Source organism: Lactuca virosa, chromosome 8 (genome assembly GCF_052849685.1).
Source record: "Lactuca virosa cultivar CGN04683 chromosome 8, Lactuca_virosa_CGN04683_v6, whole genome shotgun sequence".
Lineage (NCBI taxonomy): Eukaryota > Viridiplantae > Streptophyta > Magnoliopsida > Asterales > Asteraceae > Lactuca > Lactuca virosa.
In genome coordinates, this window is record NC_136433.1 from 356,000,730 (window position 1) to 356,017,198 (window position 16,469).

Here is a 16,469-nt window from a genome sequence, read left to right on the forward strand (position 1 = left end):
TTATAGGTTGCTATTCATAGAGTCTTAATACATGATATTATGATTGCATTTTGATAGTATTAAAAGAGCTAAGATAAAGAGGGAAGCTTCAGCAAGGTGAGCTAAATCTGATCCTCATAAATGGACATTACTCACATGGTTCAAAGATTAGAGTTTGGAGCTACTACTAAGGATTTGGTTTAATTTAATATATTGCTATTACTCTTAGTTGAGGTCTAGAAACATAGTTTTTTAATTTTATGCATTGTAAGGACAAGTTCCAATTTTTTTTATTTTCAATATAGTTTTGGTTTATCTGGATGTGTTATTTGTATTACCTTGCACTGACATTTATGAAAGTGTTGGTTACATTTCTAATATTATCAATATTAATGGTGGATATGATTCTTATGATATCACTTTTGGTATTGTCATAATTGACCAATTGAAAAGAAATCTCATCACCTTAATTGGACAGATACATGGTGTTGTAAAAGTCGCATTGTATAGTATATGAGAATCTTGTTCATTGGAAAATTATGACTAATTCGTTGATCACATGTTTATTTGAGTCAACAGAAAGAATAATGGATCTAGTACATGTTGATATGAACTCTTCAGATCCACCACAAAGGACGATAACTCTATTCATCATGATTTGCTGATGTTTCAGTAAATATGGTTGTGTTTATATGATTAAGAATAATTATGATACTTTGAGATGATTCAAAGAGTAGGTGAATGAATAATAAGAATCTACTAGGCAGAAAGATAAAAGATTCTCTGATCTGAGAAAAAAAAAGAGTAGTTTAGCATCATGTTTATTAATTATCTTAATGATTGTGGATCTATATCACAATTAATCCTCAAAGAACATCTTTATGCAATTGTATGACTATGAAGAAGAATCAGATATTGTTAAAATGGTTCAATCAAGAGATAAGTCATACTTTATTCCAATCAAATTTCAGAGTCATACTCTAGTAACTGCAAATCGTATCTTGAAACTCATTTCTTGGAGTTTGAGACCTATTCGTTAATCAAGAAACAAATGATAAATTGATAAAGAAACAAATCGTATCTAGTAACTGCAGATCTTTTCGTTAATCAAGAAACAAATGATAAATTGAGACCTATTCTGTGAAGTGTTTTCTGGTCTGGAATCCACATGAACTTTTGAATATTTGTTTTAGCTCGTCAATGAGTGTTCCTTAAGGGACAAATCATATGTCACGAAATCAGTAGGAGTCGTGTTGATCTTGAGAGTTTCAAGATTCAACCAAAAATAAACCTTTTAATTATCACTAGCATGCGACCTAAGGTTGATAACCTATCATGTTTAGTTTAGACATTCTTATTTATGTGCACTTTTAGTTGAGATGGAAATGGTTATGTGTTCAATGTTTTCATTTTACTAAAAAAGAAAAAAAACATGTTGGTTAGTGAATGTACATTGATCAATATGTGTGAGCTGCTAAGAACATTGAAGCATTGGTAGGCCCTTTAGCCACCAGAGGGCAAGAAATTTAGAATTGTGAAGTTCAGTCCATGAGGGAAAGATAAATTTGAATTTGGTTTGTCCTAAACCTTATCTTATGATTGTAGGTTACAAAATGAGGGATTCACATGGATAGGAACATATGCACCTTGAAATCTATGTGGTAGACATCAACTCTAATATATGAAAATGATTATGAGGAATCACTTAGGCTAGTAGATTTTAAAGATTTGATAAAGATCAATATGGATATTTGTTATATTAACTCCATTCTCAAGTTGATAATATGATTACGACATCCCTTTTCATATTTGAAATTGTGAGGAAAGGTAATGAACTGTTTGAACTTTTATGCATATATCTATAACTTCTGAAAGGTTTTAAACACAAACATACGCTATCCATTTAAGGTGTATAAGCTTAAGAAGTCTAGTCGGAGACTTAAAAAAGCATCACGTAAAAGAATTCTATACTTCAATAAGAAAGTCAAGAGTATTGATTTCCAGAAGTCCAATTAATTTCTAGGTACATGTCAAAGCTAGTATATGCATAATTATTATGCTAGTATTACATGTTAACAATATTGTTTGTAGGGAAAAAAGTTTTTCAACTTGCTAATTGCAAAGTTTGGGAGTTGTTTCGCTATAGTGGGCTTGAGGGAGAGGGCACTCATACCTCGTTTCGAATCTAAAGAATACACTGTTTTACAAGAAACAAGGGTTTTGATTCAGAACAAATCAAGGGTTTACACTTGTCAAATACATGTTCGGAATACTAATTCAAGAACATACTGTCAATCATTTATTTAAGAATGATTGGGTTTTCATAACTAATAAACATGTAACGTTTATATACTTTTTATGAGACATTCAATTCAGGTTGTTTAATTCATTTTAGACAACCAAGGTAAAGTCCTGATATTATAACCAGAATCTCCAGCCCAGGGATCGAAACAAGTTGTGTGTAGATCTATATCGGGATTGACAACCCCGCACTCAGGCTGCTAGCTACAGTCAGGCATACACGCCAATGAGTGGCAATTGTCATCAACAGTTTAAACGCCCACAAAGCATTTGTTTCAGGTCATCCTGTCATAGTATGGTTATAATAACTCATTAAAAAGATATTAACAATACGTTAATGTAGAAACAACTAAACGAAAGTACACCTTCAAAGTACCAGTTTACAGAATACAAACTACAATGGTTCAATACAGTTTTCAATAACAGCTGGTGGAGCCAGGCACACTCTCAGTTACAAGTTTTACATAAACGAATACAAATACAAAACATTGATTTACAAAGAGAACGATTTTATGGGAATAAAACTACTTTTCATATACAACAGAAAATATAGGATTTTCTGGAACAGTTTTACATATGCTAGATACAGAGACACCCTTTCAAACATAAACACTTATGCACTCACTCAAATTTATGTTGATACTCTCTTTTCAAATTACTTGTATTCTCAGGGAAATAATACACAGGTACTCCCCGAGCTTTTTGAGAGGATGGAGCTATTTTGAGTCATATCTTTTTTTGTATAACTTTTTTGGTTCAATATACAATGATTGAACCCATGTAAATACTTATACTTTTTAAATATAATGGTTGTTTGTACTTTGGTTACTATGATGCATGTGTTGTGATACTACAATTGAAGTCCTCCACCCCCGGACGTTTCCGCTGTCTGGTTTGGGGGTGTGACAGATTGGTATCAGAGCATTGTTTATAGTGAACTCAGTATATCAATCCATAAATGATATACAAACTATAAATAGATCGGGGCTAGGAGCTCTGACTACAAGTATACTTTTTAAAGATTTAAGTATTTTTATAAGAAGTATACTAACACTCATACCTACAAGTACAGTATCACAGTCATAAGAACTTAAAAGTATTTGGATGTTGAACACTATGGGCAGTTATGTAATCATATCTGGAATTAATATAGCCTGATCAACTATATTGATTTGAGAAATGACCAACACGTGTTTGGGAGTGATAGTAGTGTAGCGACATGTCTAAAACTTACCATACATATTCAGAAGAACTATAGAACAGAATACAAAGATTAAAATACTACGCAGAGTATTTTACTAACCTTACTTCTAATACAGAACCTATGGTTGGACACAATTTATCGGGGGACCCCTACAATCCACAAAATGCAGGCTGGATCTCATACTCATATGAAGAACCCTTTGAGGACAGCAAATCAAGTGGTATGGATACAGAGCCACAAGTCTGCAACCCTGGGGAGCGTCCCCTGAGGAAAGATGAAGCAGAACCCATACCCGAGTGGGGCCAATACATAAACCATTGGAGTCGACAAGACGGCCAACGCCCTCCGTACGGAATGGCACGAGGTTTCTATAACGTCTCTAGAGGAGGAACAACTGATAGAGCTCTTCCAGTTATAGTAAACCAAATAGCCCGACAATTCGATCAATCAAGGGTTTCGATTAATCGAATCCTTCAAGTGAATACTGTTGCGCAGGCTAACACTGCAGATATCTTTCGTCTTGACGAAATGCAGGATGACACCCAGCACCATACTGAAGCCCTTCAAACGTAACTCAATGCTGCTCAATCAGAGATAAGAGAATTGAGGGATCATCAAGCTGCCCAAGAAAGGCACTATAAAGCATAAGACGAAGCATAACCTAGCAACCGTCGTAGCAACCGCCGCAAGTAGTGTTCGCACTACTTCTACTTTCTACTTTCTGTATCGAATGTATATATTACTTTTCATGATATGTACAAAACCGACTATCAGTAAAACAATAAACATTTTACTTCAACAAGAGTTAGTACAATTCTCATAAACATCCTATTCCAAAGTTTTGGATCATAGAAATGTTCCAGTGTTATATTTCATTCTTTTAATACAACCGCGGAAATTTTATTTTCGGTAGGTCGGTTTGATGTCGACACTTCCTCAGTATTGTGGTATATTATAGACCTGCTTTAAGGTCAAGTGTTCCAGATTACATACACTTAATATACCAATACATTCGACACGTACATTCATACTCTTTGAAAAATAACCACTCAAATTCATATCATCCTATTGCAAGTAATTTTTGCAATAGATTTCTATTTCCAATTCTTTACAAGATTCATGTTGAATTAAGTGTTTCGTTCAGAGATATCAAATTCATATTCATTCTTGATATCTTACCATCTTTTATCTTTTAACTATTATAGAAAAGATGCCTCCTCGTAGAAATCCAAGACATGACAATGAAGCACCGACGCCACCCCCACCACCACCTCCTCAATTCGACCCCGCTATGTTCCAAGCGGCGGTCATGGTGGCGGTAGCGGCTGCCATGTCTCATATCAATGCTCCTGGTGCTAGTGGGTCAGGAGCTGGTGCACGTCCTTCTAACCATGGCGAGGGTCATGAGCACTCGCGATAGTGCACTTATAAAGACTTCTTGAATGCCAAACCCAGGACCTTTAATGGAACTGGAGGTGTGATGGTTTTAAGGCAATGGAGACAGAAGCAATCTTTGAAATTTGCTCCTGTTCGGAAGGTAGCAAAGTTAAATTTGCTGCATGTACTTTTTCAGATAGGGCCCTAACATGGTGGAACGGCCATGTTAAGTCACTAACTTTGGTAGTGGCTAATTCGATGAATTGGGAGAACTTAAAAGCCATGCTGATGCAGGGATACTGTCCACGCGGTGAAATTCAAAAACTTGAGCAGGAGTTCTGGGGTCTTATCATGGCCAGAGCAGACATAACAACTTACATGAATCGGTTCTGTGACTTGGCGATTCTGTGTCCTGAAATGGTTGCTTTGGAGAGAAAAAAGATCGAAAGGTATATTTGGGGACTGTCGCCCCAGATACAGACAAGTGTCATTGCCTCTAGGCCTATCACCTTTGACAGTGCCAACGAATTGGCACAGTCACTTATTGACCACGGAAATCGTCAAAATTATGTGGTTACTGCTCCAGAACAACCTAAGGAGAACAACAACAATAGCAAGAAGTTAGGTTTGGAACAAGAGGAAGGGCAAATCTCCTCTGGAACCTTCAAAGAAGCAACAAGTAGTGGCAGTGCATGCTACTACTGTATCTGCTATCATACCTACTGTACCTGCTGCTGTCCCTAATAACCTTGCATCAACTAAGCCCTATGATGGTACCCTCCCTAAATGCAACAAGTGCAATTTTCACCACAACGGAAATTGCCAAGAAATGCAGTTTCGTAACTGCAACGGGAAAGGGCATATTGTCCGATTCTGTAGAATACCACCCCAACCACTTAACCAAATACATGCCGCTGGAGTAGGTCGATCATGCTACCAATGCGGTGATGTGGGACATTTCAAGAAAGATTGTCCAAAAGCTGGAAATGCGGGTGGAGTTGGGAGGATTCTAGCCCTGGGTCATGAAGAAGCGGTGGCAGACCCTGCAGTGGTCACGGGTACGTTCCTTCTCAACAATACTTATGCATGCATTCTATTTGATTGTGGTGCTGAGAGGAGCTTCGTGAGCCATAATTTTAAACAACTACTAAATCAAAACTCCCAACCACTAAAAGAAACATTCATAGTAGAAATGGCTAATGGGAAATCCGAATCCACCAATGATATATACATAGGATGTACCCTTACCTTGAATGACTTGTCTTTTCCAATAGACCTTATGTCGGTCTCTATCAAAAGTTTTGACATCATAATAGGTATGGATTGGTTGTGTCCCAACCATGCCAACATCCTATGTTATGAAAGAGCAATTCGTTTGAACTTACCAACTAATGAAACTCTTATTATCTATGGCGACAAACCCGGAACGAACCTTCAGATCATTTCTAGCATCAAGGCACATAAATACCTTCGCAAGGAGTACTGCGCATTCTTAGCTCACGTCGTTGACAAAAAGCAAGAAGTGAAAGATATCGTGAGCATTCCAGAGGTCAGCAACTTTCCCGATATCTTTCCCGATGATCTTCCAGGAGTACCTCCCGAACGAAAAGTCGAATTCCGAATCGAATTAATCCCTAGAGCTACCCTTGTAGCCAAATCCTCCTATCGTCTTGCACCTTCTGAAATGCAAGAATTATCCAGCCATCTTAACGAACTCCTTAGCAAAGGTTTCATAAGACCAAGCTTCTCACCTTGGGGAGCACCGGTTTTGTTCGTAAAGAAGAAGGATGGATCATTACGCATGCGCATAGACTACCGCGAGCTAAATAAACTTACCATCAAGATTCGATATCCTCTGCCACGCATTGACGATCTGTTCGACCAACTTCAAGGTGCGAACTACTTCTCGAAAATAGACTTAAGATCCGGGTATCACCAATTATGGATTTTGGAGGAAGACATTCCCCAGACCGCTTTTAGAACTCGTTATGGTCATTACGAGTTTATAGTGATGCCATTCGGATTGACGAATGCACCTGTTGTGTTCATGGACCTAATGAACAGAGTGTGTCGTCCATTCTTGGAAAAATTCGTTATAGTCTTCATTGACGACATCCTTATCTACTCAAGAAGCAAAGAAGAACATGGCCAACATCTTCGTCAAGTATTACAAACCCTTAGGACAGAAACACTCTATGCGAAGTTTTCAAAGTGCGAGTTTTGGATTAGGAAGGTTGAATTCCTAGGTCATGTGGTCAGTTCAGAAGGAATACACGTGGACCCTTCCAAAATCAAGGCAATTGAAAAACTGGCCAACACCCAAAACACCTATAGAAATCCGTCAATTCTTAAGTCTTGCTGGCTACTATCGCAGATTCATCCAAAATTTCTCACGAATCGCTAAACCGCTTACCACCCTGACGCAACAGGGTGTAACTTTTAGTTGGGGAGAGAAGCCATAAACAGCATTCCAAATGCTCAAACAAGCCTTGTACGGTGCACCAATTTTGTCTCTACCCGAAGGGACAGAAAACTATGTAGTGTACTGTGATGCTTCAAATCAAGGGCTTGGGTGTGTACTTATGCAAAGAGGAAAGGTTATCTCTTAAGCCTCAAGACAACTTAAAACGCATGAAGGCAACTATACAACACACGACCTTGAGCTAGGAGCGGTGGTGTTTACTCTGAAGATCTGGAGACATTACCTATATGGCACGAAATGCACAATATTCACGGACCATAAAAGTCTCCAGCATATCTTCGATCAAAAAGAGTTGAACATGAGACAACGACGATGGGTGGAGCTACTGAACGACTACGAATGTGAAATTCTTTATCACCCTGGTAAAGCAAACGTAGTAGCTGATGCCCTTAGCAGAAAAGAATACTTGGGACGCCGGGTCAAGTCGTTGACCATGACAATCCATTCACATCTGTCCACACATATCAAAGAAGCTCAACTTGTAGCCTTGAAACCCGAAAACATGGCACGTGAAATTCTGAGAGGAATGGATAAGAACTTTGAAATCAAGGATGTCGGAGTCTATTATTTCATGAACCGGATCTGGTCACCGAAGTTTGGTGGTTACAGAGACGTGGTTATGAATGAAGCACACAAAACCCGATACTCCATTCATCCAGGTTCAGACAAGATGTATCTGGACCTTAAGAAACTATACTGGTGGCCTAACATGAAGGCCGAAATCGCTACCTTGATGGGCAAGTGCCTTACTTATGCCAAAGTCAAGGTAGAGTACCAGAAACCTTCAGGTTTATTACAACAACCTGAAATCCCTGAATGGAAGTGGGAGCAGATTACAATGGATTTCATAGCCAAATTACCCAAGACTTCGGGTGGTTATGATACTATTTGGGTAATCGTCGACAGATTAACCAAATCCGCACACTTCTTGCCAATAAAGAAGCTGACAAGACGGAGAAACTAACCAGAACTTACCTCAGGGATATTGTTAGACTGCATGGTGTACCAATATCTATTATTTTGGACCGAGATAGTAGATTTACCTTGCGTTTCAAGCAATCTTTACAAAACTCTCTAGGAACCAGGCTGGACATGAGTATAGCCTACCATCCACAAACCGACAGACAAAGTGAGAGGACGATTCAAACATTAGAAGACATGTTGCGAGCTCACGTGATAGACTTTGGAAAGGCATGGGATATTAATTTACCCCTTTTTGAATTCTCTTATAACAATAGTTATCACATTAGCATAAAGGCTGCTCCATTCGAAGCCCTCTATGGCCGCAAGTGCAGATCCCCTCTGCGCTGGGCTGAAGTGGGTGACACACAGCTGGCTAGAGGTCAAACTCCTGACAGTGTTGTCACTGGTCCGAAAATTATTCGAGAAACTACCGAGAAAATCGTACAAATTTGGGAGCGACTTAAAGCTTCTAGAGATAGACAGAATAGCTACGCTGACAAAAGGAGAAAACCCTTGGAATTCCAGGTTGGTGACCGCGTCTTGTTAAAGGTCTCACCTTGGAAGGGCATGATACGCTTTGGAAAGCGTGACAAATTGAATCCAAGGTACATAGTACCATTCGAAATTCTTGCTAGAATCGGTCCTGTAGCTTACAAACTTCGACTACCCCAAGAACTAAATAACATTCATCCTACCTTCCACGTTTCGAACTTGAAAAAGTGTCTATCTGACGAGACTCTTGTAATCCCACTCGAGGAAATCGAGTTAAACGAGAGCCTCAAGTTTGTGGAAGAACCCATAGAGATTCTAGACAGGGAAGTTAAGAAAAGCAAACAAAGTCGTATCCCGATAGTGAAGGTTCGCTAGAATGCAAAACGGGGACCTGAATTCACTTGGGAATGGGAGGATCAAATGCAACAGAAATATCCACATCTTTTTCCCTAGTCTATCTGTAATGCTAATTTCGGGACGAAATTCTCTCTAAGGGGGGGATAATGTCACAAACCGTTATTTCAAACCTATGTAATAATGTAGGTCAATTTGTATTTCTTTTTAAAATAATAAAGAGAAATTTTAGCATACAGTGTATATTTACATAATTGACCCTCAAAAATAAATTATTAAACAATCTCGATTGGGAGGAACCAAGTGATACAGATTGTAACAAGGTTTCCAAAAACATAAAGAACACTAAAATCCGAGTTCTAACGAAGAAGTTATGACCAATCGAAGATCCGCGACAAAACCGGCAAAACACTATTCAGTGTAAAAACTGAATTTTCAATAAAAGGCTTTTTGGCCTTAACAATCTAAATGAAAGATGTAGATTATTTTAAACCGAGAACTTTCATAAAAAGAACGGCAAAATCTGACTTCGTACGAGGAAGTTACGATTTTTCTAAGTTTTAGTGTAGCAGTGTACATCTAAAAACTCGAAATAAAGATCGAGTGATTTTTAGCCAACACAACCTAAAAGAGAAATGAAGGTCTCGTCAATAATAGTACAATGATAAAAAGACAGACAAAAACGGACGTCGGATGAAGAAGTTATGAATTTTTAACGGATTTCCTGTGCCGGTCTGTTAAAAATAATAATATTAAAAATAAAGTCAAAATCAGCCGACGAAGTCTAAATGAAAGTCGTAGAGTATAATTTTACCTACGCGTGCATATAAAGAACGTCGAAAACAAAGCTCGTATGCGAAAGTTATGACTTTCGCAAGTTTTTGGCACAAAAATCAAGAAATATTGAAAACCGGGCAATTTCGCAAGGCTGACCATCGGCCATGTCACCCTCGCATGCGAGGCTTCCACGTGTCACCATCGGTTTGGACCGAAGTTCGCCGTGTCACCATCTGATTGGACCGAGACCGAGGTCCAATAAGCAGCCGAGAACCTTCGCAGGAGACACCCCCGGACACCCCTCGGACACCCCCTCGGACACATGCCCTCTTCCCATTGGACCGATGTCCGGTCCAGTCTGAAGCCAACACCTCCGAGCCACCTATCCGAGCCTCGCCCCGTGTACCCTTCGCATGTCCGACGCGTGCCTAGCTGACTCACCCTTCGGTCCGAGGCTTCGCCCTATAAAAGCCATGCGAGACCTTCCGAGAAATTCACACTTTTCACCTCAAATTTCACACACTTTCATACTTTTCACTCTCACAAACTCACATACAACCCCTAAAGCCCCGGTATCAAGTCTAAAACCCTAATTAATCCTTGAAGCCCCGAGATTCCTGAGAAGTTAACCTCTCTCCAGTCGAAACTCTGCCCGATTTAAGCCGGTTATTCGTCAAATAAACTCCTTTCTGGGAAACGAAACGTTGTCCGAATCACTACCTATCATGTGAGTTCATACCCCCGTATTTTCATAATTTCTACTGTTTTAAGGGGGGGGGGGGGGGAATACAAGCATAACACAAGAACCTTGTGTTATAAAATCATGATTTCAAATCATGATAAAACGACATTAAACCATACAATAATACTCAAAACATTAAACTCTTTTATAATCTTATATTTTTCCCCAAAATTCATATTTGTATATATATATATATATATATATATATATATATATATATATATATATATATATATATATATATATAAATAAGATTTAAAAGGCTTAGGACTGATAACTAATTATGGGTCCTTTTCCTTGTTTGGATGTGGGCTTATAGTACCGGTTACTTGTCCGAGTGTCGTTTAGATTTTACTTATATATAAAATTGTGTATGTATATAAATATAAAAGTTATTTCATCAGTTCAAATACCTATGTAACATGTTGAGCAAGGGGTTACATGCAAAAAACAGTTAAATACCAATTCAGAAAGTACATATAAATTATAATAGGTATAATTTATGATACATAGAACCATAATTCATGATTCAAGCATACTAGAATACACTGTTTTACAAGAAACAAGGGTTTTGATTCAGAACAAATCAAGGGTTTACACTTGTCAAATACATGTTCGGAATACTAATTCAAGAACATACTGTCAATCATTTATTTAGAATGACTGGGTTTTCATGACTAATATACATGTAACGTTTATATGCTTTTTATGAGACATTCAATTCAGGTTGTTTAATTCATTTTAGACAACCAAGGTAAAGTCCTGACACTATAACCAGAATCTCCAGCCCGAGGATCGAAACAAGTTGTGTGAAGATCTATATCGGGATTAACAACCCCGCACTCAGGGTGCTAGCTACAGTCAGGCATACACGCCAATGAGTGGCAATTGTTATCAACAGTTTAAACGCCCACAAAGTGTTTGTTTCAGGCCATCCTGTCATAGTATGGTTATAATAACTCATTAAAAAGATATTAACAATACGTTAATGTATAAACAACTAAACGAAAGTACACCTTCAAAGTACCAGATTATAGAATACAAACTACAATGGTTCAATATAGTTTTCAATAACATCTGGTGGAGCCAGGCACACTCTCAGTTACAAGTTTTACATAAAGGAATACAAATAGAAAACATTGATTTTCAAAGAGAACGGTTTTATGGGAATAAAACTACTCTTCATATACAACATAAAATATAGGATTTTCTGGAACAGTTTTACATATGCTAGATACAGAGACACCCTTTCAAACATAAGCACTTATGCACTTACTCAACTTTATATTGATACTCTCTTTTCAAATTACTTGTATTCTCAGGGAAATAATACACAGGTACTCCCCAAGCTTTTTGAGAAGATGGAGCTATTTTGATTCATATCTTCTTTTGTATAAGTATTTTGGTTCAATATACAATGATTGAACACATGTAAATACTTATACTTTTTAAATACAATGGTTGTTTGTACTTTGAATACTATGATGCATGTGTTGTGATACTACAATTGAAGTCCTCCACCCCCAGACGTTTCCGCCGTCTGGTTTGGGGGTGTGACAAATTCCATATATGAAAATATTATCGGAAGAGATTTATCATATATTGGATATAATGAATGGAGTCCCATATGCTTCGGATGTAGGATTGATTATATATACTGTAATATTCACTTATTCTGATTTTTCCAAATGCATTGAGCATTTAGAGGAAAAGTATTAGAATTTTTGTGTGACTAGAGATGTTAAACAATTGTCGAGAACATTATCAAGTTTACTGAAGATTGGTTGCTTATGGAAAGTTAGAAGTATGATATTAATTTGGACGGACCATAGTGACATGATTATGGATTCAGATGATTCTTGATCAAAATTCATGGTCATATGGGAATATGTAAATATTTCCATAATGGGGTTGATTATTAAGTCTACATGTGAGTTACAAACTCTAATTCAAGAGAACTGTTCAAAGAGTTTACCTTGAGTTTGAACCTTCATTATCATGGAATGGTTTCTAGTAACAAATTTCCATTGGAACATTCTATAATAATATTGGCTCAGTCTCTATGAATTTGAAGCCTCGACATCACAGAAGGTCAATGCATGTAAGGTTGAAATTCCAATACATTTAAGATAGTGACAAGAATTTGGAATTATGAAACGAGCATTATTAGAATAGTGTCCAGTCGATCTGTTCACAAAGGAAGGACCATAGAGAGACATAGTATGCATGTTCGTAACAAGGCATAATTGATATTATTTAATTCAAGTGGTTAGTTGTTTACTTGAAACGTTCTACAATAAAAAAAAAGTCGTAATTATCATGGTGATTAAATAATACAGATTATTTATATTCAATAGGGTTGAGACCATTGTTAATTAGTTTATTATTATGTTTCACTTTGCTTGTTTCACTTCCTGAATAATTTAATTATTCAAATTCCATAGTCGCTTATACTTTTAGAAGTAAGTAGTGAATTAAGGCTGTCATGAATTGGATTGTAGATTGTCTAAGGAGTTTCGACATAGCAATTGTATTTCTACAATATTCGTGAGTACTGAGAAAATGGAGATTTTGAGTATTGGGCCAACCCACGCTCATAGAATTACTTCATGGATTTTATCACGATTAATTATGAGACGATAATATCTTATATTCTTAAAATGGAGATATATGAGTTGTAATTTGCAAGTCGGTTGTGCATTGGTATTGCGAAAACGCATTAGTAACATGATGTTATAAAACATAGTATCATGCATGATTTGGTGGGTAAAAGAAACAAGCATATGAGTCAAAGTTTATTCATTCCTTTTTCCCTAACGGGTAAAGCGATATTTTTGGACTCCTCGATGATTTGATGTCGACATCTGAAGAGCTTGGCCGAGCCTGGACTAAATGGGTGTGTTCAATTAGTAGTCTGATTTCAGTCGTCATAAATTAGGAAATCGGATAATAAAATGTTGGACTATGAGATTAATTCCAATCCATGTCTGATGTTCGTATGATATCTTGTAGAACGAAGGAATATTTGATCACTTATCTAAAGGACAAGTATCCGATCGGATCAGAGTTTGGTAGTTGCTTTAGAAAGCACCCTTTGTTGATTAATTTAGAAGTTATACATGTAATTTGGTTTTAGACTTATCCAAGTGGGAGATTGTTTGATTAGGTGTCTAAGCCAAAAACTAAATTAGTATAAACTTGAATTATTAGCAAAGTCCTTTTGGGTTGCCCTCAAACCTAGTAATTGACTAGATTGCTATTTGGAGAGAGAGAGAGACTGATTTATTAATTTTTTATATAGTTAATAAATTAATTAGAAATAAAAATAAATTATTTATTAATATATTATGAGAATAATATATTAATTAGAAATAGTATTGTTTAATTAAGAATTAATCAGAAATAATTGGAATAAATATTGGGGTTAGTTGGATTACTAAAGGTGACAATGTTCAAAAGTTGAACAATAACTAATTCTATAACCTCCCTAGGAGGAGGGACGAAATTGTAGTTGGTTATAGGGTTTCTAGAGCCTTTCCTAGGCTCTAAGGAAACTTGGATGCCTTAGGGAAAAGATAAAGGGATAAGGCTTATCTAAGGAAACTGCCCTATCCTTAGCCTACCTATCACCTATATAAACCCTCCGACGGGTTCTCAATTTCATTTATCCCTTCTACAAGAGGTAGAAACAAAAATCATTCCTCCTCTCCTCTCTACTCTTTAGACTCCAATTTGCTAGGGTTTGGGTATGAGGCATTTGAGGCACGAGACTTCTGGTGCTTGCTTCTTAAAGCTAGATCATGAAGGAATAAATGTTTATTAACTACAATAAACATAAGGTAAGTATTTTATAATAACCTTTTATTTATTTTCGAAAATAGAAATGCACTTCTAGGGTTCTTGATATTCAATAGTTGTTTGCAAATCATAGTGAGAACATAGATCCTTTAGGGTGAATGTAAACTTAGGGTTTATGTTTTTCTGCCAAAAATTGTTTTTTTTTTTGTAATATATTAAACCCATTAGTTTCATCCCCCTCTACGGATGAAAGTCGCGGATTCTCTACAAACTTGCCATCTTTTAACTCCTAAAGGAGTTTAATATCCTTTACGAAGCCAATTTGGGTCTTTGCGTTGATATAATTGTTGATAAGGATGAGAGGAATCTTCAATTGAGCGAGATTATCCATGAAAACTTGATGGATTTCATCCTGGGTTTCTTTTTGAGCATTCCTCACGTTGGCAGCTTCAAATACTACGATAGAGAGGACCTGCAAGAAAGCAAAATTGTTTTTCTTGAGATCTTTGATGGTGGACTGGATTTTTGCATAACCCACATAATATACTTACTTGGTCTCATCAATTAGTGATATCATCTTGTTCTCAAATGTAAAAGAATCCTTTGCCAACTTTTCTTTGAGTTTTGTCACTTCCTTCACTGGTTCCTCCTATTTTCTAATAAACTCCTCATGATCTTTCGTCCTCAACTCATCAAGTGACTGCATCGCAAACTCTATGCAAAAAAATATATGTTGGTCCAAGATCGTTTCCCTTGCATCAATATCAGTGACCCTCTACGCAATTGTTTGGATATTTGGAGGGTTTACAGGTGGCTCATGCGGTCTTTCAAGAATTCTTTCCTTGAAACTACAAACTTCTTCTTGTTCTTCACTTGAATGGCGAAAGAATGTTGGGAAGAACTAGCTTATTCTTCAGAGATAAACATCTGAAAATTACTTTCTTGACATCTTTCTAAATCTCTTCTTCGCTAAAGTCATAACCGAAGATTTTTTCTACACTGATTTGCACCTCGGTGCCATTTGAGCCTTCATTGGTCATCCCTCATTCAGAGTTTTCATTGATTCCACTTGCTTGAGCTCCGCTACCTAAATTACATCTTCGTTGGGTTTCTTCCATCATCTCCATCCAAGCTTGTGTTTCTCCAAATAGTGTGCACTATTTATGTTCTTAAACAATGTGGCAAAGTACACAACAACATTGCTAGTAGCTTCTTCTTTTTGTTGATGGGCTATCATGGCCTTTACTTTTCTTTAATGAATGGAATTCTCAAATTGCTAAAAATTTCTTCTCTCTTCCTATGTTTGAGGTTGGTTGTAGGGACAACTATCACTGAAATATTAGAATCTAAACCGGTCACTATCAGGGTTTCCTCGGGTTGACATATCCTTGCATATTTTTGTTCCCCATGCCTAAACCGCTTGGTCGTAATGTCGATGGAGTAATATGTCCACGACTTCTTTGGTCTCCTTGGTCTAATACCATGTTTTGCATCTGTCCTATTTTGGAAAGGGTCTCTAAAGAGGGACCCTACGGTGCAATGACGGTTTGCGGTGTATATTTAATTGATAGAAAATTGGAATTTAGCTCCTTCAGAGTGGAGATGTTGTGACAACCAGAAATTTCTATTCTGTACAACCATTCAATTCAATAGAAGTCAGAACAGTTTCTGCTAACTTTCAAGCTTGTTGGAATAAGTTTGAGTGTTTTTAAGTTAGTACTTCAGGAGATATCAGGAGAGAGGATGCCCTAGGGTTTATTGTGCAACAATATTATTCCAAAAATCCAAGAATTTGGAGTTTACAGCCTAAACAAAGGTGTTTACGGCCGTAAACCCTAAAAGAGGGTATAAATATGACACTTAGTCATTATTTATCACTTTTCACAATTTCAAGATCCAAAACTCAATTCTCTCTCAAGTATCATCGACTTTTCTTCTTGATCTTCAACATTGTAAGTGTTTCTAGCCCTAAAAAGTTAATATCTTACTTAATCTAGTGA